The sequence below is a fragment of the Brassica napus genome, unplaced genomic scaffold, assembly GCF_020379485.1.
Source record: "Brassica napus cultivar Da-Ae unplaced genomic scaffold, Da-Ae ScsIHWf_80;HRSCAF=146, whole genome shotgun sequence".
NCBI classification, from domain to species: domain Eukaryota; kingdom Viridiplantae; phylum Streptophyta; class Magnoliopsida; order Brassicales; family Brassicaceae; genus Brassica; species Brassica napus.
Window position 1 is genome coordinate 1 of NW_026016856.1, and position 27,101 is coordinate 27,101.

The 27,101-nt window shown below is 45.7% G+C and overlaps 53 non-coding genes and 1 pseudogene across 53 annotated transcripts; all 54 read left to right on the plus strand.

Moving 5' to 3' along the window:
• The first annotated feature begins 85 nt into the window (after positions 1–85).
• LOC125605922 lies at positions 86–203 on the plus strand. Its single transcript, XR_007337348.1, has one exon. It is a non-coding gene; the product is annotated as a 5S ribosomal RNA (ribosomal RNA).
• A 378-nt stretch (positions 204–581) lies between these two features.
• On the plus strand, positions 582–700 carry LOC125605923. Its single transcript, XR_007337349.1, has one exon. It is a non-coding gene; the product is annotated as a 5S ribosomal RNA (ribosomal RNA).
• A 378-nt stretch (positions 701–1,078) lies between these two features.
• On the plus strand, positions 1,079–1,197 carry LOC125605838. The gene has a single exon (XR_007337264.1). It is a non-coding gene; the product is annotated as a 5S ribosomal RNA (ribosomal RNA).
• Positions 1,198–1,572: 375 nt separating this feature from the next.
• LOC125605927 lies at positions 1,573–1,691 on the plus strand. The gene has a single exon (XR_007337352.1). It is a non-coding gene; the product is annotated as a 5S ribosomal RNA (ribosomal RNA).
• A 382-nt stretch (positions 1,692–2,073) lies between these two features.
• LOC125605924 lies at positions 2,074–2,190 on the plus strand (annotated as a pseudogene).
• A 386-nt stretch (positions 2,191–2,576) lies between these two features.
• LOC125605920 lies at positions 2,577–2,696 on the plus strand. The gene has a single exon (XR_007337346.1). It is a non-coding gene; the product is annotated as a 5S ribosomal RNA (ribosomal RNA).
• A 375-nt stretch (positions 2,697–3,071) lies between these two features.
• Positions 3,072–3,188, plus strand: LOC125605919. Its single transcript, XR_007337345.1, has one exon. It is a non-coding gene; the product is annotated as a 5S ribosomal RNA (ribosomal RNA).
• Positions 3,189–3,572: 384 nt separating this feature from the next.
• On the plus strand, positions 3,573–3,691 carry LOC125605938. The gene has a single exon (XR_007337363.1). It is a non-coding gene; the product is annotated as a 5S ribosomal RNA (ribosomal RNA).
• A 381-nt stretch (positions 3,692–4,072) lies between these two features.
• On the plus strand, positions 4,073–4,191 carry LOC125605915. Its single transcript, XR_007337341.1, has one exon. It is a non-coding gene; the product is annotated as a 5S ribosomal RNA (ribosomal RNA).
• A 382-nt stretch (positions 4,192–4,573) lies between these two features.
• LOC125605949 lies at positions 4,574–4,692 on the plus strand. The gene has a single exon (XR_007337374.1). It is a non-coding gene; the product is annotated as a 5S ribosomal RNA (ribosomal RNA).
• Positions 4,693–5,078: 386 nt separating this feature from the next.
• On the plus strand, positions 5,079–5,197 carry LOC125605913. The gene has a single exon (XR_007337339.1). It is a non-coding gene; the product is annotated as a 5S ribosomal RNA (ribosomal RNA).
• Positions 5,198–5,578: 381 nt separating this feature from the next.
• On the plus strand, positions 5,579–5,697 carry LOC125605912. The gene has a single exon (XR_007337338.1). It is a non-coding gene; the product is annotated as a 5S ribosomal RNA (ribosomal RNA).
• Positions 5,698–6,079: 382 nt separating this feature from the next.
• LOC125605960 lies at positions 6,080–6,198 on the plus strand. The gene has a single exon (XR_007337385.1). It is a non-coding gene; the product is annotated as a 5S ribosomal RNA (ribosomal RNA).
• A 384-nt stretch (positions 6,199–6,582) lies between these two features.
• Positions 6,583–6,701, plus strand: LOC125605844. Its single transcript, XR_007337270.1, has one exon. It is a non-coding gene; the product is annotated as a 5S ribosomal RNA (ribosomal RNA).
• Positions 6,702–7,081: 380 nt separating this feature from the next.
• On the plus strand, positions 7,082–7,200 carry LOC125605855. Its single transcript, XR_007337281.1, has one exon. It is a non-coding gene; the product is annotated as a 5S ribosomal RNA (ribosomal RNA).
• Positions 7,201–7,583: 383 nt separating this feature from the next.
• Positions 7,584–7,702, plus strand: LOC125605866. The gene has a single exon (XR_007337292.1). It is a non-coding gene; the product is annotated as a 5S ribosomal RNA (ribosomal RNA).
• A 383-nt stretch (positions 7,703–8,085) lies between these two features.
• LOC125605877 lies at positions 8,086–8,204 on the plus strand. The gene has a single exon (XR_007337303.1). It is a non-coding gene; the product is annotated as a 5S ribosomal RNA (ribosomal RNA).
• A 382-nt stretch (positions 8,205–8,586) lies between these two features.
• LOC125605888 lies at positions 8,587–8,705 on the plus strand. The gene has a single exon (XR_007337314.1). It is a non-coding gene; the product is annotated as a 5S ribosomal RNA (ribosomal RNA).
• A 383-nt stretch (positions 8,706–9,088) lies between these two features.
• Positions 9,089–9,207, plus strand: LOC125605899. The gene has a single exon (XR_007337325.1). It is a non-coding gene; the product is annotated as a 5S ribosomal RNA (ribosomal RNA).
• Positions 9,208–9,591: 384 nt separating this feature from the next.
• Positions 9,592–9,710, plus strand: LOC125605910. Its single transcript, XR_007337336.1, has one exon. It is a non-coding gene; the product is annotated as a 5S ribosomal RNA (ribosomal RNA).
• Positions 9,711–10,092: 382 nt separating this feature from the next.
• LOC125605921 lies at positions 10,093–10,211 on the plus strand. The gene has a single exon (XR_007337347.1). It is a non-coding gene; the product is annotated as a 5S ribosomal RNA (ribosomal RNA).
• Positions 10,212–10,595: 384 nt separating this feature from the next.
• Positions 10,596–10,714, plus strand: LOC125605925. Its single transcript, XR_007337350.1, has one exon. It is a non-coding gene; the product is annotated as a 5S ribosomal RNA (ribosomal RNA).
• Positions 10,715–11,097: 383 nt separating this feature from the next.
• Positions 11,098–11,216, plus strand: LOC125605926. The gene has a single exon (XR_007337351.1). It is a non-coding gene; the product is annotated as a 5S ribosomal RNA (ribosomal RNA).
• Positions 11,217–11,599: 383 nt separating this feature from the next.
• LOC125605928 lies at positions 11,600–11,718 on the plus strand. The gene has a single exon (XR_007337353.1). It is a non-coding gene; the product is annotated as a 5S ribosomal RNA (ribosomal RNA).
• Positions 11,719–12,102: 384 nt separating this feature from the next.
• LOC125605929 lies at positions 12,103–12,221 on the plus strand. The gene has a single exon (XR_007337354.1). It is a non-coding gene; the product is annotated as a 5S ribosomal RNA (ribosomal RNA).
• Positions 12,222–12,604: 383 nt separating this feature from the next.
• On the plus strand, positions 12,605–12,723 carry LOC125605930. The gene has a single exon (XR_007337355.1). It is a non-coding gene; the product is annotated as a 5S ribosomal RNA (ribosomal RNA).
• A 384-nt stretch (positions 12,724–13,107) lies between these two features.
• LOC125605931 lies at positions 13,108–13,226 on the plus strand. The gene has a single exon (XR_007337356.1). It is a non-coding gene; the product is annotated as a 5S ribosomal RNA (ribosomal RNA).
• Positions 13,227–13,609: 383 nt separating this feature from the next.
• Positions 13,610–13,728, plus strand: LOC125605932. The gene has a single exon (XR_007337357.1). It is a non-coding gene; the product is annotated as a 5S ribosomal RNA (ribosomal RNA).
• Positions 13,729–14,112: 384 nt separating this feature from the next.
• On the plus strand, positions 14,113–14,231 carry LOC125605933. The gene has a single exon (XR_007337358.1). It is a non-coding gene; the product is annotated as a 5S ribosomal RNA (ribosomal RNA).
• A 383-nt stretch (positions 14,232–14,614) lies between these two features.
• On the plus strand, positions 14,615–14,733 carry LOC125605934. The gene has a single exon (XR_007337359.1). It is a non-coding gene; the product is annotated as a 5S ribosomal RNA (ribosomal RNA).
• Positions 14,734–15,117: 384 nt separating this feature from the next.
• LOC125605935 lies at positions 15,118–15,236 on the plus strand. Its single transcript, XR_007337360.1, has one exon. It is a non-coding gene; the product is annotated as a 5S ribosomal RNA (ribosomal RNA).
• A 383-nt stretch (positions 15,237–15,619) lies between these two features.
• On the plus strand, positions 15,620–15,738 carry LOC125605936. The gene has a single exon (XR_007337361.1). It is a non-coding gene; the product is annotated as a 5S ribosomal RNA (ribosomal RNA).
• A 384-nt stretch (positions 15,739–16,122) lies between these two features.
• Positions 16,123–16,241, plus strand: LOC125605937. Its single transcript, XR_007337362.1, has one exon. It is a non-coding gene; the product is annotated as a 5S ribosomal RNA (ribosomal RNA).
• Positions 16,242–16,624: 383 nt separating this feature from the next.
• Positions 16,625–16,743, plus strand: LOC125605939. The gene has a single exon (XR_007337364.1). It is a non-coding gene; the product is annotated as a 5S ribosomal RNA (ribosomal RNA).
• Positions 16,744–17,127: 384 nt separating this feature from the next.
• Positions 17,128–17,246, plus strand: LOC125605940. Its single transcript, XR_007337365.1, has one exon. It is a non-coding gene; the product is annotated as a 5S ribosomal RNA (ribosomal RNA).
• Positions 17,247–17,628: 382 nt separating this feature from the next.
• On the plus strand, positions 17,629–17,747 carry LOC125605941. Its single transcript, XR_007337366.1, has one exon. It is a non-coding gene; the product is annotated as a 5S ribosomal RNA (ribosomal RNA).
• A 384-nt stretch (positions 17,748–18,131) lies between these two features.
• On the plus strand, positions 18,132–18,250 carry LOC125605942. The gene has a single exon (XR_007337367.1). It is a non-coding gene; the product is annotated as a 5S ribosomal RNA (ribosomal RNA).
• Positions 18,251–18,634: 384 nt separating this feature from the next.
• On the plus strand, positions 18,635–18,753 carry LOC125605943. Its single transcript, XR_007337368.1, has one exon. It is a non-coding gene; the product is annotated as a 5S ribosomal RNA (ribosomal RNA).
• Positions 18,754–19,137: 384 nt separating this feature from the next.
• Positions 19,138–19,256, plus strand: LOC125605944. The gene has a single exon (XR_007337369.1). It is a non-coding gene; the product is annotated as a 5S ribosomal RNA (ribosomal RNA).
• A 384-nt stretch (positions 19,257–19,640) lies between these two features.
• LOC125605945 lies at positions 19,641–19,759 on the plus strand. The gene has a single exon (XR_007337370.1). It is a non-coding gene; the product is annotated as a 5S ribosomal RNA (ribosomal RNA).
• Positions 19,760–20,143: 384 nt separating this feature from the next.
• LOC125605946 lies at positions 20,144–20,262 on the plus strand. Its single transcript, XR_007337371.1, has one exon. It is a non-coding gene; the product is annotated as a 5S ribosomal RNA (ribosomal RNA).
• A 384-nt stretch (positions 20,263–20,646) lies between these two features.
• Positions 20,647–20,765, plus strand: LOC125605947. Its single transcript, XR_007337372.1, has one exon. It is a non-coding gene; the product is annotated as a 5S ribosomal RNA (ribosomal RNA).
• Positions 20,766–21,148: 383 nt separating this feature from the next.
• On the plus strand, positions 21,149–21,267 carry LOC125605948. The gene has a single exon (XR_007337373.1). It is a non-coding gene; the product is annotated as a 5S ribosomal RNA (ribosomal RNA).
• Positions 21,268–21,650: 383 nt separating this feature from the next.
• On the plus strand, positions 21,651–21,769 carry LOC125605950. Its single transcript, XR_007337375.1, has one exon. It is a non-coding gene; the product is annotated as a 5S ribosomal RNA (ribosomal RNA).
• Positions 21,770–22,153: 384 nt separating this feature from the next.
• LOC125605951 lies at positions 22,154–22,272 on the plus strand. The gene has a single exon (XR_007337376.1). It is a non-coding gene; the product is annotated as a 5S ribosomal RNA (ribosomal RNA).
• A 383-nt stretch (positions 22,273–22,655) lies between these two features.
• LOC125605952 lies at positions 22,656–22,774 on the plus strand. The gene has a single exon (XR_007337377.1). It is a non-coding gene; the product is annotated as a 5S ribosomal RNA (ribosomal RNA).
• Positions 22,775–23,158: 384 nt separating this feature from the next.
• On the plus strand, positions 23,159–23,277 carry LOC125605953. Its single transcript, XR_007337378.1, has one exon. It is a non-coding gene; the product is annotated as a 5S ribosomal RNA (ribosomal RNA).
• Positions 23,278–23,660: 383 nt separating this feature from the next.
• On the plus strand, positions 23,661–23,779 carry LOC125605954. Its single transcript, XR_007337379.1, has one exon. It is a non-coding gene; the product is annotated as a 5S ribosomal RNA (ribosomal RNA).
• Positions 23,780–24,163: 384 nt separating this feature from the next.
• Positions 24,164–24,282, plus strand: LOC125605955. Its single transcript, XR_007337380.1, has one exon. It is a non-coding gene; the product is annotated as a 5S ribosomal RNA (ribosomal RNA).
• A 383-nt stretch (positions 24,283–24,665) lies between these two features.
• On the plus strand, positions 24,666–24,784 carry LOC125605956. Its single transcript, XR_007337381.1, has one exon. It is a non-coding gene; the product is annotated as a 5S ribosomal RNA (ribosomal RNA).
• A 379-nt stretch (positions 24,785–25,163) lies between these two features.
• On the plus strand, positions 25,164–25,282 carry LOC125605957. The gene has a single exon (XR_007337382.1). It is a non-coding gene; the product is annotated as a 5S ribosomal RNA (ribosomal RNA).
• A 384-nt stretch (positions 25,283–25,666) lies between these two features.
• Positions 25,667–25,785, plus strand: LOC125605958. Its single transcript, XR_007337383.1, has one exon. It is a non-coding gene; the product is annotated as a 5S ribosomal RNA (ribosomal RNA).
• Positions 25,786–26,169: 384 nt separating this feature from the next.
• Positions 26,170–26,288, plus strand: LOC125605959. The gene has a single exon (XR_007337384.1). It is a non-coding gene; the product is annotated as a 5S ribosomal RNA (ribosomal RNA).
• Positions 26,289–26,672: 384 nt separating this feature from the next.
• Positions 26,673–26,791, plus strand: LOC125605961. Its single transcript, XR_007337386.1, has one exon. It is a non-coding gene; the product is annotated as a 5S ribosomal RNA (ribosomal RNA).
• The last annotated feature ends 310 nt before the right edge of the window (positions 26,792–27,101 follow it).

Here is a 27,101-nt window from a genome sequence, read left to right on the forward strand (position 1 = left end):
AAATCACAAAATCATGTGGGCCCCACGGCCTTACACTTGGATTGGCCGAAACAAATGATATATGGAAACGCGAGTGATGTACTACGGGTGCGATCATACCAGCACTAATGCACCGGATCCCATCAGAACTCCGCAGTTAAGCGTGCTTGGGCGAGAGTAGTACTAGGATGGTGACCTCCCGGGGAGTCCTCGTGTTGCACCCCTTTTTATATTATTTTATTTATTTTCGGCCTAAAACGAGTCTAACTTGGAAACCTCATAATTTTGAACCGTGAGGAACTACGTCGCCCATAGCACCATTTTCGAAAGGCCCAGAAACCATAAGGGCGGTGAATAGGGTGGTGCAATTTTTCGGGCCCAAATTCAGCCGTTTTTGACCCTCAAACGGGCTGCAGAAAGTTAAGGGACGTAAAAGGATCCCAATCGGATTTTCAGGTTGTTTTTGATGCTTTTCTTAACGCCATTAACCTCGATGCACTATTCCGCTGAAAAAAAAATCAGAAAAATCATGTGGGCCCCACGGCCTTACACTTGGATTGGCCGAAACAAATGATATATGGAAACGCGAGTGATGTACTAACGGGGTCGATCATACCAGCACTAATGCACCGGATCCCATCAGAACTCCGCAGTTAAGCGTGCTTGGGCGAGAGTAGTACTAGGATGGGTGACCTCCCGGAAGTCCTCGTGTTTGCACCCCTTTTTATTATTTTTTTATTTTTTTTATTCGGCCTAAACGAGTCTAAACTTGGAAACCTCATAACTTTTGAACCGTGAGGAACTACGTCGCCCATAGCACCTTTCGGAAAGGCCCAGAAACCATAAAGGGCGTGAATAGGGTGGCAATTTTTCGGGCCCAAATTCAGCCGTTTGACCCTCAAACGGGCTGCAGAAAGTTAGGGACTAAAAAAGATCCAATCAATCGGATTTTCAGGTTGTTTTTGATGCTTTCTTAACGCCATTAACCTCGATGCACTATTCCGCTGAAAAAAAAAGTCAGAAAATCATGTGGGCCCCACGCCTTACACTTGGATTGGCCGAAACAAATGATATATGGAAACGCGAGTGATGTACTAACGGGTGCGATCATACCAGCACTAATGCACCGGATCCCATCAGAACTCCGCAGTTAAGCGTGCTTGGGCGAGAGTAGTACTAGGATGGGTGACCTCCCGGGAAGTCCTCGTGTTGCACCCCTTTTTTATTATTATTTTTATTTTTTTTTTCGGCCTAAAACGAGTCTAAACTTGGAAACCTCATAACTTTTGAACCGTGAGGAACTACGTCGCCCATAGCACCATTTCGGAAAGCCCAGAAACCATAAGGGCGGTGAATAGGGGTGGCAATTTTTCGGCCCAAATTCAGCCGTTTTGACCCTCAAACGGCTGCAGAAAGTTAAGGGACGTAAAAAGGATCCAATCGGATTTTCAGGTTGTTTTTGATGCTTTCTTAACGCCATTAACCTCGATGCACTATTCGCTGAAAAAAACAGTAAAAATCATGTGGGCCCCACGGCCTTACACTTGGATTGGCCGAAACAAATGATATATGGAACGCGAGTGATGTACTAACGGGTGCGATCATACCAGCACTAATGCACCGGATCCCATCAGAACTCCGCAGTTAAGCGTGCTTGGGCGAGAGTAGTACTAGGATGGGTGACCTCCCGGGAAGTCCTCGTGTTGCACCCCTTTTATTATTATTTTTATTTTATTTTTCGGCCTAAAACGAGTCTAAACTTGGAAACCTCATAACTTTTGAACCGTGAGGAACTACGTCGCCCATAGCACCATTTCGGAAAGGCCCAGAAACCATAAAGGGCGGTGAATAGGGGTGGCAATTTTTCGGGCCCAAATTCAGCCGTTTTGACCCTCAAACGGGCTGCAGAAAGTTAAGGGACGTAAAAAGGATCCCAATCGGATTTTCAGGTTGTTTTTGATGCTTTCTTAACGCCATTAACCTCGATGCACTATTCCGCTGAAAAAAAAAATCAGAAAATCATGTGGGCCCCACGGCCTTACACTTGGATTGGCCGAAACAAATGATATATGGAAACGCGAGTGATGTAGTAAACGGTGCGATCATACCAGCACTAATGCACCGGATCCATCAGAACTCCGCAGTTAAGCGTGCTTGGGCGAGAGTAGTACTAGGATGTTGACCTCCCGGGAAGTCCTCGTGTTGCAACCCCTTTTTATTATTATTTTTATTTTATTTTCGGCCTAAAACGAGTCTAAACTTGGAACTTCATAACTTTTGAACCGTGAGGAACTACGTCGCCCATAGCCCCAGCACCATTTCGGAAAGGCCCAGAAACCATAAAGGGCGGTGAATAGGGGTGGCAATTTTTCGGGCCCAAATTCAGCCGTTTTGACCCTCAAACGGGCTGCAGAAAGTTAGGGACGTAAAAAAGGATCCCAATCGGATTTTCAGGTTGTTTTGATGCTTTCTTAACGCCATTAACCTCGATGCACTATTCCGCTGAAAAAAAAAGTAAGAAAATCATGTGGGCCCCACGCCTTACACTTGGATTGGCCGAAACAATGATATATGGAAAACGCGAGTGATGTACTAACGGGTGCGATCATACCAGCACTAATGCACCGGATCCCATCAAAACTCCGCAGTTAAGCGTGCTTGGGCGAGAGTAGTACTAGGATGGGTGACCCTCCCGGGAAGTCCTCGTGTTGCACCCCTTTTTATTATTATTTTTATTTATTTTTCGGCCTAAAGAGTCTAAACTTGGAAACCTCATAACTTTTGAACCGTGAGGAACTACGTCGCCCATAGCACCATTTCGGAAAGGCCCAGAAACCATAAAGGGCGGTGAATAGGGTGGCAATTTTTCGGGCCCAAATTCAGCCGTTTTGACCCTCAAACGGGCTGCAGAAAGTTAAGGGACGTAAAAAAGATCCAATCGGATTTTCAGGTTGTTTTGATGCTTTCTTAACGCCATTAACCTCGATGCACTATTCCGCTGAAAAAAAAAGTCAGAAAATCATGTGGGCCCCACGGCCTTACACTTGGATTGGCCGAAACAAATGATATATGGAAACGCGTGATGTACTAACGGGTGCGATCATACCAGCACTAATGCACCGGATCCCATCAGAACTCCGCAGTTAAGCGTGCTTGGGCGAGAGTAGTACTAGGATGGGTGACCTCCCGGGATCCTCGTGTTGCACCCCTTTTTATTTATTATTTTTATTTATTTTTTTCGGCCTAAAACGAGTCTAAACTTGGAAACCTCATAACTTTTGAACCGTGAGGAACTACGTCGCCCATAGCACCATTTCGGAAAGGCCCAGAAACCATAAAGGGCGGTGAATAGGGGTGGCAATTTTTCGGGCCCAAATTCAGCCGTTTTGACCCTCAAACGGGCTGCAGAAAGTTAAGGGACGTAAAAAAGGATCCCAATCGGATTTTCAGGTTGTTTTTGATGCTTTCTTAACGCCATTAACCTCGATGCACTATTCCGCTGAAAAAAAAAGTCAAAAATCATGTGGGCCCCACGGCCTTACACTTGGATTGGCCGAAACAAATGATATATGGAAACGCGAGTGATGTACTACGGGTGCGATCATACCAGCACTAATGCACCGGATCCCATCAGAACTCCGCAGTTAAGCGTGCTTGGGCGAGAGTAGTACTAGGATGGGTGACCTCCCGGGAAGTCCTCGTGTTGCACCCCTTTTTATTATTATTTTTATTTTATTTTTTCGGCCTAAAACGAGTCTAAACTTGGAACCTCATAACTTTTGAACCGTGAGGAACTACGTCGCCCATAGCACCATTTCGGAAAGGCCCAGAAACCATAAAGGGCGGTGAATAGGGGTGGCAATTTTTCGGGCCCAAATTCAGCCGTTTTGACCCTCAAACGGGCTGCAGAAAGTTAAGGGACGTAAAAAAGGATCCCAATCGGATTTTCAGGTTGTTTTGATGCTTTCTTAACGCCATTAACCTCGATGCACTATTCCGCTGAAAAAAAGTCAGAAAATCATGTGGGCCCCACGGCCTTACACTTGGATTGGCCGAAACAAATGATATATGGAAACGCGAGTGATGTACTAACGGGTGCGATCATACCAGCACTAATGCACCGGATCCCATCAGAACTCCGCAGTTAAGCGTGCTTGGGCGAGAGTAGTACTAGGATGGGTGACCTCCCGGGAAGTCCTCGTGTTGCAACCCCTTTTTATTATTATTTTTATTTTATTATTCGGCCTAAAACGAGTCTAAACTTGGAAACTTCATAACTTTTGAACCGTGAGGAACTACGTCGCCCATAGCACCATTTCGGAAAGGCCCAGAAACCATAGAGGCGGTGAATAGGGGTGGCAATTTTTCGGGCCCAAATTCAGCCGTTTTGACCCTCAAACGGGCTGCAGAAAGTTAAGGGACGTAAAAAAGATCCCAATCGGATTTTCAGGTTGTTTTTGATGCTTTCTTAACGCCATTAACCTCGATGCACTATTCCGCTGAAAAAATCACAAAAATCATGTGGGCCCCACGGCCTTACACTTGGATTGGCCGAAACAAATGATATATGGAAACGCGAGTGATTACTACTAACGGGTGCGATCATACCAGCACTAATGCACCGGATCCCATCAGAACTCCGCAGTTAAGCGTGCTTGGGCGAGAGTAGTACTAGGATGGGTGACCTCCCGGGAAGTCCTCGTGTTGCACCCCTTTTTTATTATTATTTTTATTTTATTATTCGGCCTAAAACGAGTCTAAACTTGGAAACTTCATAACTTTTGAACCGTGAGGAACTACGTCGCCCATAGCACCATTTCGGAAAGGCCCAGAAACCATAAAGGGCGGTGAATAGGGGTGGCAATTTTTCGGGCCCAAATTCAGCCGTTTTGACCCTCAAACGGGCTGCAGAAAGTTAAGGGACGTAAAAAAGGATCCCAATCGGATTTTCAGGTTGTTTTTGATGCTTTCTTAACGCCATTAACCTCGATGCACTATTCCGCTGAAAAAAAAAAGTCAGAAAATCATGTGGGCCCCACGGCCTTACACTTGGATTGGCCGAAACAAATGATATATGGAAACGCGAGTGATGTACTAACTGGTGCGATCATACCAGCACTAATGCACCGGATCCCATCAGAACTCCGCAGTTAAGCGTGCTTGGGCGAGAGTAGTACTAGGATGGGTGACCTCCCGGGAAGTCCTCGTGTTGCACCCCTTTTTATTATTATTTTTATTTTATTATTCGGCCTAAACGAGTCTAAACTTGGAAACTTCATAACTTTTGAACCGTGAGGAACTACGTCGCCCATAGCACCATTTCGGAAAGGCCCAGAAACCATAAAGGGCGGTGAATAGGGGTGGCAATTTTTCGGGCCCAAATTCAGCCGTTTTGACCCTCAAACGGGCTGCAGAAAGTTAAGGGACGTAAAAAAGGATCCCAATCGGATTTTCAGTTGTTTTTGATGCTTTCTTAACGCCATTAACCTCGATGCACTATTCCGCTGAAAAAAAAATCACAAAATCATGTGGGCCCCACGGCCTTACACTTGGATTGGCCGAAACAAATGATATATGGAAACGCGAGTGATGTACTAACGGGTGCGATCATACCAGCACTAATGCACCGGATCCCATCAGAACTCCGCAGTAAAGCGTGCTTGGGCGAGAGTAGTACTAGGATGGGTGACCTCCCGGGAAGTCCTCGTGTTGCACCCCTTTTTATTATTATTTTTATTTTATTATTCGGCCTAAAACGAGTCTAAACTTGGAAACTTCATAACTTTTGAACCGTGAGGAACTACGTCGCCCATAGCACCATTTCGGAAAGGCCCAGAAACCATAAAGGGCGGTGAATAGGGGTGGCAATTTTTCGGGCCCAAATTCAGCCGTTTTGACCCTCAAACGGGCTGCAGAAAGTTAAGGGACGTAAAAAAGGATCCCAATCGGATTTTCAGGTTGTTTTTGATGCTTTCTTAACGCCATTAACCTCGATGCACTATTCCGCTGAAAAAAAATCAGAAAATCATGTGGGCCCCACGGCCTTACACTTGGATTGGCCGAAACAAATGATATATGGAAACGCGAGTGATGTACTAACGGGTGCGATCATACCAGCACTAATGCACCGGATCCCATCAGAACTCCGCAGTTAAGCGTGCTTGGGCGAGAGTAGTACTAGGATGGGTGACCTCCCGGGAAGTCCTCGTGTTGCACCCCTTTTTATTATTATTTTTATTTTATTATTCGGCCTAAAACGAGTCTAAACTTGGAAACCTCATAACTTTTGAACCGTGAGGAACTACGTCGCCCATAGCACCATTTCGGAAAGGCCCAGAAACCATAAAGGGCGGTGAATAGGGGTGGCAATTTTTCGGGCCCAAATTCAGCCGTTTTGACCCTCAAACGGGCTGCAGAAAGTTAAGGGACGTAAAAAAGGATCCCAATCGGATTTTCAGGTTGTTTTTGATGCTTTCTTAACGCCATTAACCTCGATGCACTATTCCGCTGAAAAAAAAAATCAGAAAATCATGTGGGCCCCACGGCCTTACACTTGGATTGGCCGAAACAAATGATATATGGAAACGCGAGTGATGTACTAACGGGTGCGATCATACCAGCACTAATGCACCGGATCCCATCAGAACTCCGCAGTTAAGCGTGCTTGGGCGAGAGTAGTACTAGGATGGGTGACCTCCCGGGAAGTCCTCGTGTTGCACCCCTTTTTATTATTATTTTTATTTTATTTTCGGCCTAAAACGAGTCTAAACTTGGAAACCTCATAACTTTTGAACCGTGAGGAACTACGTCGCCCATAGCACCATTTCGGAAAGGCCCAGAAACCATAAAGGGCGGTGAATAGGGGTGGCAATTTTTCGGGCCCAAATTCAGCCGTTTTGACCCTCAAACGGGCTGCAGAAAGTTAAGGGACGTAAAAAGGATCCCAATCGGATTTTCAGGTTGTTTTTGATGCTTTCTTAACGCCATTAACCTCGATGCACTATTCCGCTGAAAAAAAATCAGAAAATCATGTGGGCCCCACGGCCTTACACTTGGATTGGCCGAAACAAATGATATATGGAAACGCGAGTGATGTACTAACGGGTGCGATCATACCAGCACTAATGCACCGGATCCCATCAGAACTCCGCAGTTAAGCGTGCTTGGGCGAGAGTAGTACTAGGATGGGTGACCTCCCGGGAAGTCCTCGTGTTGCACCCCTTTTTATTATTATTTTTATTTTATTATTCGGCCTAAAACGAGTCTAAACTTGGAAACTTCATAACTTTTGAACCGTGAGGAACTACGTCGCCCATAGCACCATTTCGGAAAGGCCCAGAAACCATAAAGGGCGGTGAATAGGGGTGGCAATTTTTCGGGCCCAAATTCAGCCGTTTTGACCCTCAAACGGGCTGCAGAAAGTTAAGGGACGTAAAAAGGATCCCAATCGGATTTTCAGGTTGTTTTTGATGCTTTCTTAACGCCATTAACCTCGATGCACTATTCCGCTGAAAAAAAAAATCACAAAATCATGTGGGCCCCACGGCCTTACACTTGGATTGGCCGAAACAAATGATATATGGAAACGCGAGTGATGTACTAACGGGTGCGATCATACCAGCACTAATGCACCGGATCCCATCAGAACTCCGCAGTTAAGCGTGCTTGGGCGAGAGTAGTACTAGGATGGGTGACCTCCCGGGAAGTCCTCGTGTTGCACCCCTTTTTATTATTATTTTTATTTTATTTTTCGGCCTAAAACGAGTCTAAACTTGGAAACCTCATAACTTTTGAACCGTGAGGAACTACGTCGCCCATAGCACCATTTCGGAAAGGCCCAGAAACCATAAAGGGCGGTGAATAGGGGTGGCAATTTTTCGGGCCCAAATTCAGCCGTTTTGACCCTCAAACGGGCTGCAGAAAGTTAAGGGACGTAAAAAAGGATCCCAATCGGATTTTCAGGTTGTTTTTGATGCTTTCTTAACGCCATTAACCTCGATGCACTATTCCGCTGAAAAAAAAATCACAAAATCATGTGGGCCCCACGGCCTTACACTTGGATTGGCCGAAACAAATGATATATGGAAACGCGAGTGATGTACTAACGGGTGCGATCATACCAGCACTAATGCACCGGATCCCATCAGAACTCCGCAGTTAAGCGTGCTTGGGCGAGAGTAGTACTAGGATGGGTGACCTCCCGGGAAGTCCTCGTGTTGCACCCCTTTTTATTATTATTTTTATTTTATTATTCGGCCTAAAACGAGTCTAAACTTGGAAACTCATAACTTTTGAACCGTGAGGAACTACGTCGCCCATAGCACCATTTCGGAAAGGCCCAGAAACCATAAAGGGCGGTGAATAGGGGTGGCAATTTTTCGGGCCCAAATTCAGCCGTTTTGACCCTCAAACGGGCTGCAGAAAGTTAAGGGACGTAAAAAAGGATCCCAATCGGATTTTCAGGTTGTTTTTGATGCTTTCTTAACGCCATTAACCTCGATGCACTATTCCGCTGAAAAAAAAATCACAAAATCATGTGGGCCCCACGGCCTTACACTTGGATTGGCCGAAACAAATGATATATGGAAACGCGAGTGATGTACTAACGGGTGCGATCATACCAGCACTAATGCACCGGATCCCATCAGAACTCCGCAGTTAAGCGTGCTTGGGCGAGAGTAGTACTAGGATGGGTGACCTCCCGGGAAGTCCTCGTGTTGCACCCCTTTTTATTATTATTTTTATTTTATTATTCGGCCTAAAACGAGTCTAAACTTGGAAACCTCATAACTTTTGAACCGTGAGGAACTACGTCGCCCATAGCACCATTTCGGAAAGGCCCAGAAACCATAAAGGGCGGTGAATAGGGGTGGCAATTTTTCGGGCCCAAATTCAGCCGTTTTGACCCTCAAACGGGCTGCAGAAAGTTAAGGGACGTAAAAAAGGATCCCAATCGGATTTTCAGGTTGTTTTTGATGCTTTCTTAACGCCATTAACCTCGATGCACTATTCCGCTGAAAAAAAAATCACAAAATCATGTGGGCCCCACGGCCTTACACTTGGATTGGCCGAAACAAATGATATATGGAAACGCGAGTGATGTACTAACGGGTGCGATCATACCAGCACTAATGCACCGGATCCCATCAGAACTCCGCAGTTAAGCGTGCTTGGGCGAGAGTAGTACTAGGATGGGTGACCTCCCGGGAAGTCCTCGTGTTGCACCCCTTTTTATTATTATTTTTATTTTATTATTCGGCCTAAAACGAGTCTAAACTTGGAAACTTCATAACTTTTGAACCGTGAGGAACTACGTCGCCCATAGCACCATTTCGGAAAGGCCCAGAAACCATAAAGGGCGGTGAATAGGGGTGGCAATTTTTCGGGCCCAAATTCAGCCGTTTTGACCCTCAAACGGGCTGCAGAAAGTTAAGGGACGTAAAAAAGGATCCCAATCGGATTTTCAGGTTGTTTTTGATGCTTTCTTAACGCCATTAACCTCGATGCACTATTCCGCTGAAAAAAAAAATCACAAAATCATGTGGGCCCCACGGCCTTACACTTGGATTGGCCGAAACAAATGATATATGGAAACGCGAGTGATGTACTAACGGGTGCGATCATACCAGCACTAATGCACCGGATCCCATCAGAACTCCGCAGTTAAGCGTGCTTGGGCGAGAGTAGTACTAGGATGGGTGACCTCCCGGGAAGTCCTCGTGTTGCACCCCTTTTTATTATTATTTTTATTTTATTATTCGGCCTAAAACGAGTCTAAACTTGGAAACTTCATAACTTTTGAACCGTGAGGAACTACGTCGCCCATAGCACCATTTCGGAAAGGCCCAGAAACCATAAAGGGCGGTGAATAGGGGTGGCAATTTTTCGGGCCCAAATTCAGCCGTTTTGACCCTCAAACGGGCTGCAGAAAGTTAAGGGACGTAAAAAAGGATCCCAATCGGATTTTCAGGTTGTTTTTGATGCTTTCTTAACGCCATTAACCTCGATGCACTATTCCGCTGAAAAAAAAAATCAAAATCATGTGGGCCCCACGGCCTTACACTTGGATTGGCCGAAACAAATGATATATGGAAACGCGAGTGATGTACTAACGGGTGCGATCATACCAGCACTAATGCACCGGATCCCATCAGAACTCCGCAGTTAAGCGTGCTTGGGCGAGAGTAGTACTAGGATGGGTGACCTCCCGGGAAGTCCTCGTGTTGCACCCCTTTTTATTATTATTTTTATTTTATTATTCGGCCTAAAACGAGTCTAAACTTGGAAACTTCATAACTTTTGAACCGTGAGGAACTACGTCGCCCATAGCACCATTTCGGAAAGGCCCAGAAACCATAAAGGGCGGTGAATAGGGGTGGCAATTTTTCGGGCCCAAATTCAGCCGTTTTGACCCTCAAACGGGCTGCAGAAAGTTAAGGGACGTAAAAAAGGATCCCAATCGGATTTTCAGGTTGTTTTTGATGCTTTCTTAACGCCATTAACCTCGATGCACTATTCCGCTGAAAAAAAAAATCACAAAATCATGTGGGCCCCACGGCCTTACACTTGGATTGGCCGAAACAAATGATATATGGAAACGCGAGTGATGTACTAACGGGTGCGATCATACCAGCACTAATGCACCGGATCCCATCAGAACTCCGCAGTTAAGCGTGCTTGGGCGAGAGTAGTACTAGGATGGGTGACCTCCCGGGAAGTCCTCGTGTTGCACCCCTTTTTATTATTATTTTTATTTTATTATTCGGCCTAAAACGAGTCTAAACTTGGAAACTTCATAACTTTTGAACCGTGAGGAACTACGTCGCCCATAGCACCATTTCGGAAAGGCCCAGAAACCATAAAGGGCGGTGAATAGGGGTGGCAATTTTTCGGGCCCAAATTCAGCCGTTTTGACCCTCAAACGGGCTGCAGAAAGTTAAGGGACGTAAAAAAGGATCCCAATCGGATTTTCAGGTTGTTTTTGATGCTTTCTTAACGCCATTAACCTCGATGCACTATTCCGCTGAAAAAAAAATCACAAAATCATGTGGGCCCCACGGCCTTACACTTGGATTGGCCGAAACAAATGATATATGGAAACGCGAGTGATGTACTAACGGGTGCGATCATACCAGCACTAATGCACCGGATCCCATCAGAACTCCGCAGTTAAGCGTGCTTGGGCGAGAGTAGTACTAGGATGGGTGACCTCCCGGGAAGTCCTCGTGTTGCACCCCTTTTTATTATTATTTTTATTTTATTATTCGGCCTAAAACGAGTCTAAACTTGGAAACCTCATAACTTTTGAACCGTGAGGAACTACGTCGCCCATAGCACCATTTCGGAAAGGCCCAGAAACCATAAAGGGCGGTGAATAGGGGTGGCAATTTTTCGGGCCCAAATTCAGCCGTTTTGACCCTCAAACGGGCTGCAGAAAGTTAAGGGACGTAAAAAAGGATCCCAATCGGATTTTCAGGTTGTTTTTGATGCTTTCTTAACGCCATTAACCTCGATGCACTATTCCGCTGAAAAAAAAATCACAAAATCATGTGGGCCCCACGGCCTTACACTTGGATTGGCCGAAACAAATGATATATGGAAACGCGAGTGATGTACTAACGGGTGCGATCATACCAGCACTAATGCACCGGATCCCATCAGAACTCCGCAGTTAAGCGTGCTTGGGCGAGAGTAGTACTAGGATGGGTGACCTCCCGGGAAGTCCTCGTGTTGCACCCCTTTTTATTATTATTTTTATTTTATTATTCGGCCTAAAACGAGTCTAAACTTGGAAACCTCATAACTTTTGAACCGTGAGGAACTACGTCGCCCATAGCACCATTTCGGAAAGGCCCAGAAACCATAAAGGGCGGTGAATAGGGGTGGCAATTTTTCGGGCCCAAATTCAGCCGTTTTGACCCTCAAACGGGCTGCAGAAAGTTAAGGGACGTAAAAAAGGATCCCAATCGGATTTTCAGGTTGTTTTTGATGCTTTCTTAACGCCATTAACCTCGATGCACTATTCCGCTGAAAAAAAAAATCACAAAATCATGTGGGCCCCACGGCCTTACACTTGGATTGGCCGAAACAAATGATATATGGAAACGCGAGTGATGTACTAACGGGTGCGATCATACCAGCACTAATGCACCGGATCCCATCAGAACTCCGCAGTTAAGCGTGCTTGGGCGAGAGTAGTACTAGGATGGGTGACCTCCCGGGAAGTCCTCGTGTTGCACCCCTTTTTATTATTATTTTTATTTTATTATTCGGCCTAAAACGAGTCTAAACTTGGAAACTCATAACTTTTGAACCGTGAGGAACTACGTCGCCCATAGCACCATTTCGGAAAGGCCCAGAAACCATAAAGGGCGGTGAATAGGGGTGGCAATTTTTCGGGCCCAAATTCAGCCGTTTTGACCCTCAAACGGGCTGCAGAAAGTTAAGGGACGTAAAAAAGGATCCCAATCGGATTTTCAGGTTGTTTTTGATGCTTTCTTAACGCCATTAACCTCGATGCACTATTCCGCTGAAAAAAAAAATCACAAAATCATGTGGGCCCCACGGCCTTACACTTGGATTGGCCGAAACAAATGATATATGGAAACGCGAGTGATGTACTAACGGGTGCGATCATACCAGCACTAATGCACCGGATCCCATCAGAACTCCGCAGTTAAGCGTGCTTGGGCGAGAGTAGTACTAGGATGGGTGACCTCCCGGGAAGTCCTCGTGTTGCACCCCTTTTTATTATTATTTTTATTTTATTATTCGGCCTAAAACGAGTCTAAACTTGGAAACTTCATAACTTTTGAACCGTGAGGAACTACGTCGCCCATAGCACCATTTCGGAAAGGCCCAGAAACCATAAAGGGCGGTGAATAGGGGTGGCAATTTTTCGGGCCCAAATTCAGCCGTTTTGACCCTCAAACGGGCTGCAGAAAGTTAAGGGACGTAAAAAAGGATCCCAATCGGATTTTCAGGTTGTTTTTGATGCTTTCTTAACGCCATTAACCTCGATGCACTATTCCGCTGAAAAAAAAAATCACAAAATCATGTGGGCCCCACGGCCTTACACTTGGATTGGCCGAAACAAATGATATATGGAAACGCGAGTGATGTACTAACGGGTGCGATCATACCAGCACTAATGCACCGGATCCCATCAGAACTCCGCAGTTAAGCGTGCTTGGGCGAGAGTAGTACTAGGATGGGTGACCTCCCGGGAAGTCCTCGTGTTGCACCCCTTTTTATTATTATTTTTATTTTATTATTCGGCCTAAAACGAGTCTAAACTTGGAAACTCATAACTTTTGAACCGTGAGGAACTACGTCGCCCATAGCACCATTTCGGAAAGGCCCAGAAACCATAAAGGGCGGTGAATAGGGGTGGCAATTTTTCGGGCCCAAATTCAGCCGTTTTGACCCTCAAACGGGCTGCAGAAAGTTAAGGGACGTAAAAAAGGATCCCAATCGGATTTTCAGGTTGTTTTTGATGCTTTCTTAACGCCATTAACCTCGATGCACTATTCCGCTGAAAAAAAAAATCACAAAATCATGTGGGCCCCACGGCCTTACACTTGGATTGGCCGAAACAAATGATATATGGAAACGCGAGTGATGTACTAACGGGTGCGATCATACCAGCACTAATGCACCGGATCCCATCAGAACTCCGCAGTTAAGCGTGCTTGGGCGAGAGTAGTACTAGGATGGGTGACCTCCCGGGAAGTCCTCGTGTTGCACCCCTTTTTATTATTATTTTTATTTTATTATTCGGCCTAAAACGAGTCTAAACTTGGAAACTTCATAACTTTTGAACCGTGAGGAACTACGTCGCCCATAGCACCATTTCGGAAAGGCCCAGAAACCATAAAGGGCGGTGAATAGGGGTGGCAATTTTTCGGGCCCAAATTCAGCCGTTTTGACCCTCAAACGGGCTGCAGAAAGTTAAGGGACGTAAAAAAGGATCCCAATCGGATTTTCAGGTTGTTTTTGATGCTTTCTTAACGCCATTAACCTCGATGCACTATTCCGCTGAAAAAAAAAATCACAAAATCATGTGGGCCCCACGGCCTTACACTTGGATTGGCCGAAACAAATGATATATGGAAACGCGAGTGATGTACTAACGGGTGCGATCATACCAGCACTAATGCACCGGATCCCATCAGAACTCCGCAGTTAAGCGTGCTTGGGCGAGAGTAGTACTAGGATGGGTGACCTCCCGGGAAGTCCTCGTGTTGCACCCCTTTTTATTATTATTTTTATTTTATTTTTCGGCCTAAAACGAGTCTAAACTTGGAAACTTCATAACTTTTGAACCGTGAGGAACTACGTCGCCCATAGCACCATTTCGGAAAGGCCCAGAAACCATAAAGGGCGGTGAATAGGGGTGGCAATTTTTCGGGCCCAAATTCAGCCGTTTTGACCCTCAAACGGGCTGCAGAAAGTTAAGGGACGTAAAAAAGGATCCCAATCGGATTTTCAGGTTGTTTTTGATGCTTTCTTAACGCCATTAACCTCGATGCACTATTCCGCTGAAAAAAAAATCACAAAATCATGTGGGCCCCACGGCCTTACACTTGGATTGGCCGAAACAAATGATATATGGAAACGCGAGTGATGTACTAACGGGTGCGATCATACCAGCACTAATGCACCGGATCCCATCAGAACTCCGCAGTTAAGCGTGCTTGGGCGAGAGTAGTACTAGGATGGGTGACCTCCCGGGAAGTCCTCGTGTTGCACCCCTTTTTATTATTATTTTTATTTTATTATTCGGCCTAAAACGAGTCTAAACTTGGAAACTTCATAACTTTTGAACCGTGAGGAACTACGTCGCCCATAGCACCATTTCGGAAAGGCCCAGAAACCATAAAGGGCGGTGAATAGGGGTGGCAATTTTTCGGGCCCAAATTCAGCCGTTTTGACCCTCAAACGGGCTGCAGAAAGTTAAGGGACGTAAAAAAGGATCCCAATCGGATTTTCAGGTTGTTTTTGATGCTTTCTTAACGCCATTAACCTCGATGCACTATTCCGCTGAAAAAAAAAATCACAAAATCATGTGGGCCCCACGGCCTTACACTTGGATTGGCCGAAACAAATGATATATGGAAACGCGAGTGATGTACTAACGGGTGCGATCATACCAGCACTAATGCACCGGATCCCATCAGAACTCCGCAGTTAAGCGTGCTTGGGCGAGAGTAGTACTAGGATGGGTGACCTCCCGGGAAGTCCTCGTGTTGCACCCCTTTTTATTATTATTTTTATTTTATTATTCGGCCTAAAACGAGTCTAAACTTGGAAACTTCATAACTTTTGAACCGTGAGGAACTACGTCGCCCATAGCACCATTTCGGAAAGGCCCAGAAACCATAAAGGGCGGTGAATAGGGGTGGCAATTTTTCGGGCCCAAATTCAGCCGTTTTGACCCTCAAACGGGCTGCAGAAAGTTAAGGGACGTAAAAAAGGATCCCAATCGGATTTTCAGGTTGTTTTTGATGCTTTCTTAACGCCATTAACCTCGATGCACTATTCCGCTGAAAAAAAAATCACAAAATCATGTGGGCCCCACGGCCTTACACTTGGATTGGCCGAAACAAATGATATATGGAAACGCGAGTGATGTACTAACGGGTGCGATCATACCAGCACTAATGCACCGGATCCCATCAGAACTCCGCAGTTAAGCGTGCTTGGGCGAGAGTAGTACTAGGATGGGTGACCTCCCGGGAAGTCCTCGTGTTGCACCCCTTTTTATTATTATTTTTATTTTATTTTTCGGCCTAAAACGAGTCTAAACTTGGAAACTTCATAACTTTTGAACCGTGAGGAACTACGTCGCCCATAGCACCATTTCGGAAAGGCCCAGAAACCATAAAGGGCGGTGAATAGGGGTGGCAATTTTTCGGGCCCAAATTCAGCCGTTTTGACCCTCAAACGGGCTGCAGAAAGTTAAGGGACGTAAAAAAGGATCCCAATCGGATTTTCAGGTTGTTTTTGATGCTTTCTTAACGCCATTAACCTCGATGCACTATTCCGCTGAAAAAAAAAATCACAAAATCATGTGGGCCCCACGGCCTTACACTTGGATTGGCCGAAACAAATGATATATGGAAACGCGAGTGATGTACTAACGGGTGCGATCATACCAGCACTAATGCACCGGATCCCATCAGAACTCCGCAGTTAAGCGTGCTTGGGCGAGAGTAGTACTAGGATGGGTGACCTCCCGGGAAGTCCTCGTGTTGCACCCCTTTTTATTATTATTTTTATTTTATTATTCGGCCTAAAACGAGTCTAAACTTGGAAACTTCATAACTTTTGAACCGTGAGGAACTACGTCGCCCATAGCACCATTTCGGAAAGGCCCAGAAACCATAAAGGGCGGTGAATAGGGGTGGCAATTTTTCGGGCCCAAATTCAGCCGTTTTGACCCTCAAACGGGCTGCAGAAAGTTAAGGGACGTAAAAAAGGATCCCAATCGGATTTTCAGGTTGTTTTTGATGCTTTCTTAACGCCATTAACCTCGATGCACTATTCCGCTGAAAAAAAAATCACAAAATCATGTGGGCCCCACGGCCTTACACTTGGATTGGCCGAAACAAATGATATATGGAAACGCGAGTGATGTACTAACGGGTGCGATCATACCAGCACTAATGCACCGGATCCCATCAGAACTCCGCAGTTAAGCGTGCTTGGGCGAGAGTAGTACTAGGATGGGTGACCTCCCGGGAAGTCCTCGTGTTGCACCCCTTTTTATTATTATTTTTATTTTATTATTCGGCCTAAAACGAGTCTAAACTTGGAAACTTCATAACTTTTGAACCGTGAGGAACTACGTCGCCCATAGCACCATTTCGGAAAGGCCCAGAAACCATAAAGGGCGGTGAATAGGGGTGGCAATTTTTCGGGCCCAAATTCAGCCGTTTTGACCCTCAAACGGGCTGCAGAAAGTTAAGGGACGTAAAAAAGGATCCCAATCGGATTTTCAGGTTGTTTTTGATGCTTTCTTAACGCCATTAACCTCGATGCACTATTCCGCTGAAAAAAAAAATCACAAAATCATGTGGGCCCCACGGCCTTACACTTGGATTGGCCGAAACAAATGATATATGGAAACGCGAGTGATGTACTAACGGGTGCGATCATACCAGCACTAATGCACCGGATCCCATCAGAACTCCGCAGTTAAGCGTGCTTGGGCGAGAGTAGTACTAGGATGGGTGACCTCCCGGGAAGTCCTCGTGTTGCACCCCTTTTTATTATTATTTTTATTTTATTTTCGGCCTAAAACGAGTCTAAACTTGGAAACTCATAACTTTTGAACCGTGAGGAACTACGTCGCCCATAGCACCATTTCGGAAAGGCCCAGAAACCATAAAGGGCGGTGAATAGGGGTGGCAATTTTTCGGGCCCAAATTCAGCCGTTTTGACCCTCAAACGGGCTGCAGAAAGTTAAGGGACGTAAAAAAGGATCCCAATCGGATTTTCAGGTTGTTTTTGATGCTTTCTTAACGCCATTAACCTCGATGCACTATTCCGCTGAAAAAAAAAATCACAAAATCATGTGGGCCCCACGGCCTTACACTTGGATTGGCCGAAACAAATGATATATGGAAACGCGAGTGATGTACTAACGGGTGCGATCATACCAGCACTAATGCACCGGATCCCATCAGAACTCCGCAGTTAAGCGTGCTTGGGCGAGAGTAGTACTAGGATGGGTGACCTCCCGGGAAGTCCTCGTGTTGCACCCCTTTTTATTATTATTTTTATTTTATTATTCGGCCTAAAACGAGTCTAAACTTGGAAACTTCATAACTTTTGAACCGTGAGGAACTACGTCGCCCATAGCACCATTTCGGAAAGGCCCAGAAACCATAAAGGGCGGTGAATAGGGGTGGCAATTTTTCGGGCCCAAATTCAGCCGTTTTGACCCTCAAACGGGCTGCAGAAAGTTAAGGGACGTAAAAAAGGATCCCAATCGGATTTTCAGGTTGTTTTTGATGCTTTCTTAACGCCATTAACCTCGATGCACTATTCCGCTGAAAAAAAAAATCACAAAATCATGTGGGCCCCACGGCCTTACACTTGGATTGGCCGAAACAAATGATATATGGAAACGCGAGTGATGTACTAACGGGTGCGATCATACCAGCACTAATGCACCGGATCCCATCAGAACTCCGCAGTTAAGCGTGCTTGGGCGAGAGTAGTACTAGGATGGGTGACCTCCCGGGAAGTCCTCGTGTTGCACCCCTTTTTATTATTATTTTTATTTTATTTTTCGGCCTAAAACGAGTCTAAACTTGGAAAACTCATAACTTTTGAACCGTGAGGAACTACGTCGCCCATAGCACCATTTCGGAAAGGCCCAGAAACCATAAAGGGCGGTGAATAGGGGTGGCAATTTTTCGGGCCCAAATTCAGCCGTTTTGACCCTCAAACGGGCTGCAGAAAGTTAAGGGACGTAAAAAAGGATCCCAATCGGATTTTCAGGTTGTTTTTGATGCTTTCTTAACGCCATTAACCTCGATGCACTATTCCGCTGAAAAAAAAAATCACAAAATCATGTGGGCCCCACGGCCTTACACTTGGATTGGCCGAAACAAATGATATATGGAAACGCGAGTGATGTACTAACGGGTGCGATCATACCAGCACTAATGCACCGGATCCCATCAGAACTCCGCAGTTAAGCGTGCTTGGGCGAGAGTAGTACTAGGATGGGTGACCTCCCGGGAAGTCCTCGTGTTGCACCCCTTTTTATTATTATTTTTATTTTATTATTCGGCCTAAAACGAGTCTAAACTTGGAAACCTCATAACTTTTGAACCGTGAGGAACTACGTCGCCCATAGCACCATTTCGGAAAGGCCCAGAAACCATAAAGGGCGGTGAATAGGGGTGGCAATTTTTCGGGCCCAAATTCAGCCGTTTTGACCCTCAAACGGGCTGCAGAAAGTTAAGGGACGTAAAAAAGGATCCCAATCGGATTTTCAGGTTGTTTTTGATGCTTTCTTAACGCCATTAACCTCGATGCACTATTCCGCTGAAAAAAAAAATCACAAAATCATGTGGGCCCCACGGCCTTACACTTGGATTGGCCGAAACAAATGATATATGGAAACGCGAGTGATGTACTAACGGGTGCGATCATACCAGCACTAATGCACCGGATCCCATCAGAACTCCGCAGTTAAGCGTGCTTGGGCGAGAGTAGTACTAGGATGGGTGACCTCCCGGGAAGTCCTCGTGTTGCACCCCTTTTTATTATTATTTTTATTTTATTATTCGGCCTAAAACGAGTCTAAACTTGGAAACCTCATAACTTTTGAACCGTGAGGAACTACGTCGCCCATAGCACCATTTCGGAAAGGCCCAGAAACCATAAAGGGCGGTGAATAGGGGTGGCAATTTTTCGGGCCCAAATTCAGCCGTTTTGACCCTCAAACGGGCTGCAGAAAGTTAAGGGACGTAAAAAAGGATCCCAATCGGATTTTCAGGTTGTTTTTGATGCTTTCTTAACGCCATTAACCTCGATGCACTATTCCGCTGAAAAAAAAAATCACAAAATCATGTGGGCCCCACGGCCTTACACTTGGATTGGCCGAAACAAATGATATATGGAAACGCGAGTGATGTACTAACGGGTGCGATCATACCAGCACTAATGCACCGGATCCCATCAGAACTCCGCAGTTAAGCGTGCTTGGGCGAGAGTAGTACTAGGATGGGTGACCTCCCGGGAAGTCCTCGTGTTGCACCCCTTTTTATTATTATTTTTATTTTATTTTTCGGCCTAAAACGAGTCTAAACTTGGAAACCTCATAACTTTTGAACCGTGAGGAACTACGTCGCCCATAGCACCATTTCGGAAAGGCCCAGAAACCATAAAGGGCGGTGAATAGGGGTGGCAATTTTTCGGGCCCAAATTCAGCCGTTTTGACCCTCAAACGGGCTGCAGAAAGTTAAGGGACGTAAAAAAGGATCCCAATCGGATTTTCAGGTTGTTTTTGATGCTTTCTTAACGCCATTAACCTCGATGCACTATTCCGCTGAAAAAAAAAATCACAAAATCATGTGGGCCCCACGGCCTTACACTTGGATTGGCCGAAACAAATGATATATGGAAACGCGAGTGATGTACTAACGGGTGCGATCATACCAGCACTAATGCACCGGATCCCATCAGAACTCCGCAGTTAAGCGTGCTTGGGCGAGAGTAGTACTAGGATGGGTGACCTCCCGGGAAGTCCTCGTGTTGCACCCCTTTTTATTATTATTTTTATTTTATTTTTCGGCCTAAAACGAGTCTAAACTTGGAAACCTCATAACTTTTGAACCGTGAGGAACTACGTCGCCCATAGCACCATTTCGGAAAGGCCCAGAAACCATAAAGGGCGGTGAATAGGGGTGGCAATTTTTCGGGCCCAAATTCAGCCGTTTTGACCCTCAAACGGGCTGCAGAAAGTTAAGGGACGTAAAAAAGGATCCCAATCGGATTTTCAGGTTGTTTTTGATGCTTTCTTAACGCCATTAACCTCGATGCACTATTCCGCTGAAAAAAAAAATCACAAAATCATGTGGGCCCCACGGCCTTACACTTGGATTGGCCGAAACAAATGATATATGGAAACGCGAGTGATGTACTAACGGGTGCGATCATACCAGCACTAATGCACCGGATCCCATCAGAACTCCGCAGTTAAGCGTGCTTGGGCGAGAGTAGTACTAGGATGGGTGACCTCCCGGGAAGTCCTCGTGTTGCACCCCTTTTTATTATTATTTTTATTTTATTTTTCGGCCTAAAACGAGTCTAAACTTGGAAACCTCATAACTTTTGAACCGTGAGGAACTACGTCGCCCATAGCACCATTTCGGAAAGGCCCAGAAACCATAAAGGGCGGTGAATAGGGGTGGCAATTTTTCGGGCCCAAATTCAGCCGTTTTGACCCTCAAACGGGCTGCAGAAAGTTAAGGGACGTAAAAAAGGATCCCAATCGGATTTTCAGGTTGTTTTTGATGCTTTCTTAACGCCATTAACCTCGATGCACTATTCCGCTGAAAAAAAAATCACAAAATCATGTGGGCCCCACGGCCTTACACTTGGATTGGCCGAAACAAATGATATATGGAAACGCGAGTGATGTACTAACGGGTGCGATCATACCAGCACTAATGCACCGGATCCCATCAGAACTCCGCAGTTAAGCGTGCTTGGGCGAGAGTAGTACTAGGATGGGTGACCTCCCGGGAAGTCCTCGTGTTGCACCCCTTTTTATTATTATTTTTATTTTATTTTTCGGCCTAAAACGAGTCTAAACTTGGAAACTTCATAACTTTTGAACCGTGAGGAACTACGTCGCCCATAGCACCATTTCGGAAAGGCCCAGAAACCATAAAGGGCGGTGAATAGGGGTGGCAATTTTTCGGGCCCAAATTCAGCCGTTTTGACCCTCAAACGGGCTGCAGAAAGTTAAGGGACGTAAAAAAGGATCCCAATCGGATTTTCAGGTTGTTTTTGATGCTTTCTTAACGCCATTAACCTCGATGCACTATTCCGCTGAAAAAAAAATCACAAAATCATGTGGGCCCCACGGCCTTACACTTGGATTGGCCGAAACAAATGATATATGGAAACGCGAGTGATGTACTAACGGGTGCGATCATACCAGCACTAATGCACCGGATCCCATCAGAACTCCGCAGTTAAGCGTGCTTGGGCGAGAGTAGTACTAGGATGGGTGACCTCCCGGGAAGTCCTCGTGTTGCACCCCTTTTTATTATTATTTTTATTTTATTTTTCGGCCTAAAACGAGTCTAAACTTGGAAACCTCATAACTTTTGAACCGTGAGGAACTACGTCGCCCATAGCACCATTTCGGAAAGGCCCAGAAACCATAAAGGGCGGTGAATAGGGGTGGCAATTTTTCGGGCCCAAATTCAGCCGTTTTGACCCTCAAACGGGCTGCAGAAAGTTAAGGGACGTAAAAAAGGATCCCAATCGGATTTTCAGGTTGTTTTTGATGCTTTCTTAACGCCATTAACCTCGATGCACTATTCCGCTGAAAAAAAAAATCACAAAATCATGTGGGCCCCACGGCCTTACACTTGGATTGGCCGAAACAAATGATATATGGAAACGCGAGTGATGTACTAACGGGTGCGATCATACCAGCACTAATGCACCGGATCCCATCAGAACTCCGCAGTTAAGCGTGCTTGGGCGAGAGTAGTACTAGGATGGGTGACCTCCCGGGAAGTCCTCGTGTTGCACCCCTTTTTATTATTATTTTTATTTTATTATTCGGCCTAAAACGAGTCTAAACTTGGAAACTCATAACTTTTGAACCGTGAGGAACTACGTCGCCCATAGCACCATTTCGGAAAGGCCCAGAAACCATAAAGGGCGGTGAATAGGGGTGGCAATTTTTCGGGCCCAAATTCAGCCGTTTTGACCCTCAAACGGGCTGCAGAAAGTTAAGGGACGTAAAAAAGGATCCCAATCGGATTTTCAGGTTGTTTTTGATGCTTTCTTAACGCCATTAACCTCGATGCACTATTCCGCTGAAAAAAAAAATCACAAAATCATGTGGGCCCCACGGCCTTACACTTGGATTGGCCGAAACAAATGATATATGGAAACGCGAGTGATGTACTAACGGGTGCGATCATACCAGCACTAATGCACCGGATCCCATCAGAACTCCGCAGTTAAGCGTGCTTGGGCGAGAGTAGTACTAGGATGGGTGACCTCCCGGGAAGTCCTCGTGTTGCACCCCTTTTTATTATTATTTTTATTTTATTATTCGGCCTAAAACGAGTCTAAACTTGGAAACTTCATAACTTTTGAACCGTGAGGAACTACGTCGCCCATAGCACCATTTCGGAAAGGCCCAGAAACCATAAAGGGCGGTGAATAGGGGTGGCAATTTTTCGGGCCCAAATTCAGCCGTTTTGACCCTCAAACGGGCTGCAGAAAGTTAAGGGACGTAAAAAAGGATCCCAATCGGATTTTCAGGTTGTTTTTGATGCTTTCTTAACGCCATTAACCTCGATGCACTATTCCGCTGAAAAAAAAAATCACAAAATCATGTGGGCCCCACGGCCTTACACTTGGATTGGCCGAAACAAATGATATATGGAAACGCGAGTGATGTACTAACGGGTGCGATCATACCAGCACTAATGCACCGGATCCCATCAGAACTCCGCAGTTAAGCGTGCTTGGGCGAGAGTAGTACTAGGATGGGTGACCTCCCGGGAAGTCCTCGTGTTGCACCCCTTTTTATTATTATTTTTATTTTATTATTCGGCCTAAAACGAGTCTAAACTTGGAAACTCATAACTTTTGAACCGTGAGGAACTACGTCGCCCATAGCACCATTTCGGAAAGGCCCAGAAACCATAAAGGGCGGTGAATAGGGGTGGCAATTTTTCGGGCCCAAATTCAGCCGTTTTGACCCTCAAACGGGCTGCAGAAAGTTAAGGGACGTAAAAAAGGATCCCAATCGGATTTTCAGGTTGTTTTTGATGCTTTCTTAACGCCATTAACCTCGATGCACTATTCCGCTGAAAAAAAAAATCACAAAATCATGTGGGCCCCACGGCCTTACACTTGGATTGGCCGAAACAAATGATATATGGAAACGCGAGTGATGTACTAACGGGTGCGATCATACCAGCACTAATGCACCGGATCCCATCAGAACTCCGCAGTTAAGCGTGCTTGGGCGAGAGTAGTACTAGGATGGGTGACCTCCCGGGAAGTCCTCGTGTTGCACCCCTTTTTATTATTATTTTTATTTTATTATTCGGCCTAAAACGAGTCTAAACTTGGAAACCTCATAACTTTTGAACCGTGAGGAACTACGTCGCCCATAGCACCATTTCGGAAAGGCCCAGAAACCATAAAGGGCGGTGAATAGGGGTGGCAATTTTTCGGGCCCAAATTCAGCCGTTTTGACCCTCAAACGGGCTGCAGAAAGTTAAGGGACGTAAAAAAGGATCCCAATCGGATTTTCAGGTTGTTTTTGATGCTTTCTTAACGCCATTAACCTCGATGCACTATTCCGCTGAAAAAAAAAATCACAAAATCATGTGGGCCCCACGGCCTTACACTTGGATTGGCCGAAACAAATGATATATGGAAACGCGAGTGATGTACTAACGGGTGCGATCATACCAGCACTAATGCACCGGATCCCATCAGAACTCCGCAGTTAAGCGTGCTTGGGCGAGAGTAGTACTAGGATGGGTGACCTCCCGGGAAGTCCTCGTGTTGCACCCCTTTTTATTATTATTTTTATTTTATTTTCGGCCTAAAACGAGTCTAAACTTGGAAACCTCATAACTTTTGAACCGTGAGGAACTACGTCGCCCATAGCACCATTTCGGAAAGGCCCAGAAACCATAAAGGGCGGTGAATAGGGGTGGCAATTTTTCGGGCCCAAATTCAGCCGTTTTGACCCTCAAACGGGCTGCAGAAAGTTAAGGGACGTAAAAAAGGATCCCAATCGGATTTTCAGGTTGTTTTTGATGCTTTCTTAACGCCATTAACCTCGATGCACTATTCCGCTGAAAAAAAAAATCACAAAATCATGTGGGCCCCACGGCCTTACACTTGGATTGGCCGAAACAAATGATATATGGAAACGCGAGTGATGTACTAACGGGTGCGATCATACCAGCACTAATGCACCGGATCCCATCAGAACTCCGCAGTTAAGCGTGCTTGGGCGAGAGTAGTACTAGGATGGGTGACCTCCCGGGAAGTCCTCGTGTTGCACCCCTTTTTATTTTATTTTTTTATTTTTCGGCCTAAAACGAGTCTAAACTTGGAAACCTCATAACTTTTGAACCGTGAGGAACTACGTCGCCCATAGCACCATTTCGGAAAGGCCCAGAAACCATAAAGGGCGGTGAATAGGGGTGGCAATTTTTCGGGCCCAAATTCAGCCGTTTTGACCCTCAAACGGGCTGCAGAAAGTTAAGGGACGTAAAAAAGGATCCCAATCGGATTTTCAGGTTGTTTTTGATGCTTTCTTAACGCCATTAACCTCGATGCACTATTCCGCTGAAAAAAAAATCACAAAATCATGTGGGCCCCACGGCCTTACACTTGGATTGGCCGAAACAAATGATATATGGAAACGCGAGTGATGTACTAACGGGTGCGATCATACCAGCACTAATGCACCGGATCCCATCAGAACTCCGCAGTTAAGCGTGCTTGGGCGAGAGTAGTACTAGGATGGGTGACCTCCCGGGAAGTCCTCGTGTTGCACCCCTTTTTATTATTATTTTTATTTTATTATTCGGCCTAAAACGAGTCTAAACTTGGAAACTTCATAACTTTTGAACCGTGAGGAACTACGTCGCCCATAGCACCATTTCGGAAAGGCCCAGAAACCATAAAGGGCGGTGAATAGGGGTGGCAATTTTTCGGGCCCAAATTCAGCCGTTTTGACCCTCAAACGGGCTGCAGAAAGTTAAGGGACGTAAAAAAGGATCCCAATCGGATTTTCAGGTTGTTTTTGATGCTTTCTTAACGCCATTAACCTCGATGCACTATTCCGCTGAAAAAAAAAATCACAAAATCATGTGGGCCCCACGGCCTTACACTTGGATTGGCCGAAACAAATGATATATGGAAACGCGAGTGATGTACTAACGGGTGCGATCATACCAGCACTAATGCACCGGATCCCATCAGAACTCCGCAGTTAAGCGTGCTTGGGCGAGAGTAGTACTAGGATGGGTGACCTCCCGGGAAGTCCTCGTGTTGCACCCCTTTTTATTATTATTTTTATTTTATTATTCGGCCTAAAACGAGTCTAAACTTGGAAACCTCATAACTTTTGAACCGTGAGGAACTACGTCGCCCATAGCACCATTTCGGAAAGGCCCAGAAACCATAAAGGGCGGTGAATAGGGGTGGCAATTTTTCGGGCCCAAATTCAGCCGTTTTGACCCTCAAACGGGCTGCAGAAAGTTAAGGGACGTAAAAAAGGATCCCAATCGGATTTTCAGGTTGTTTTTGATGCTTTCTTAACGCCATTAACCTCGATGCACTATTCCGCTGAAAAAAAAAATCACAAAATCATGTGGGCCCCACGGCCTTACACTTGGATTGGCCGAAACAAATGATATATGGAAACGCGAGTGATGTACTAACGGGTGCGATCATACCAGCACTAATGCACCGGATCCCATCAGAACTCCGCAGTTAAGCGTGCTTGGGCGAGAGTAGTACTAGGATGGGTGACCTCCCGGGAAGTCCTCGTGTTGCACCCCTTTTTATTATTATTTTTATTTTATTATTCGGCCTAAAACGAGTCTAAACTTGGAAACTTCATAACTTTTGAACCGTGAGGAACTACGTCGCCCATAGCACCATTTCGGAAAGGCCCAGAAACCATAAAGGGCGGTGAATAGGGGTGGCAATTTTTCGGGCCCAAATTCAGCCGTTTTGACCCTCAAACGGGCTGCAGAAAGTTAAGGGACGTAAAAAAGGATCCCAATCGGATTTTCAGGTTGTTTTTGATGCTTTCTTAACGCCATTAACCTCGATGCACTATTCCGCTGAAAAAAAAAATCACAAAATCATGTGGGCCCCACGGCCTTACACTTGGATTGGCCGAAACAAATGATATATGGAAACGCGAGTGATGTACTAACGGGTGCGATCATACCAGCACTAATGCACCGGATCCCATCAGAACTCCGCAGTTAAGCGTGCTTGGGCGAGAGTAGTACTAGGATGGGTGACCTCCCGGGAAGTCCTCGTGTTGCACCCCTTTTTATTATTATTTTTATTTTATTTTTCGGCCTAAAACGAGTCTAAACTTGGAAAACTCATAACTTTTGAACCGTGAGGAACTACGTCGCCCATAGCACCATTTCGGAAAGGCCCAGAAACCATAAAGGGCGGTGAATAGGGGTGGCAATTTTTCGGGCCCAAATTCAGCCGTTTTGACCCTCAAACGGGCTGCAGAAAGTTAAGGGACGTAAAAAAGGATCCCAATCGGATTTTCAGGTTGTTTTTGATGCTTTCTTAACGCCATTAACCTCGATGCACTATTCCGCTGAAAAAAAAATCACAAAATC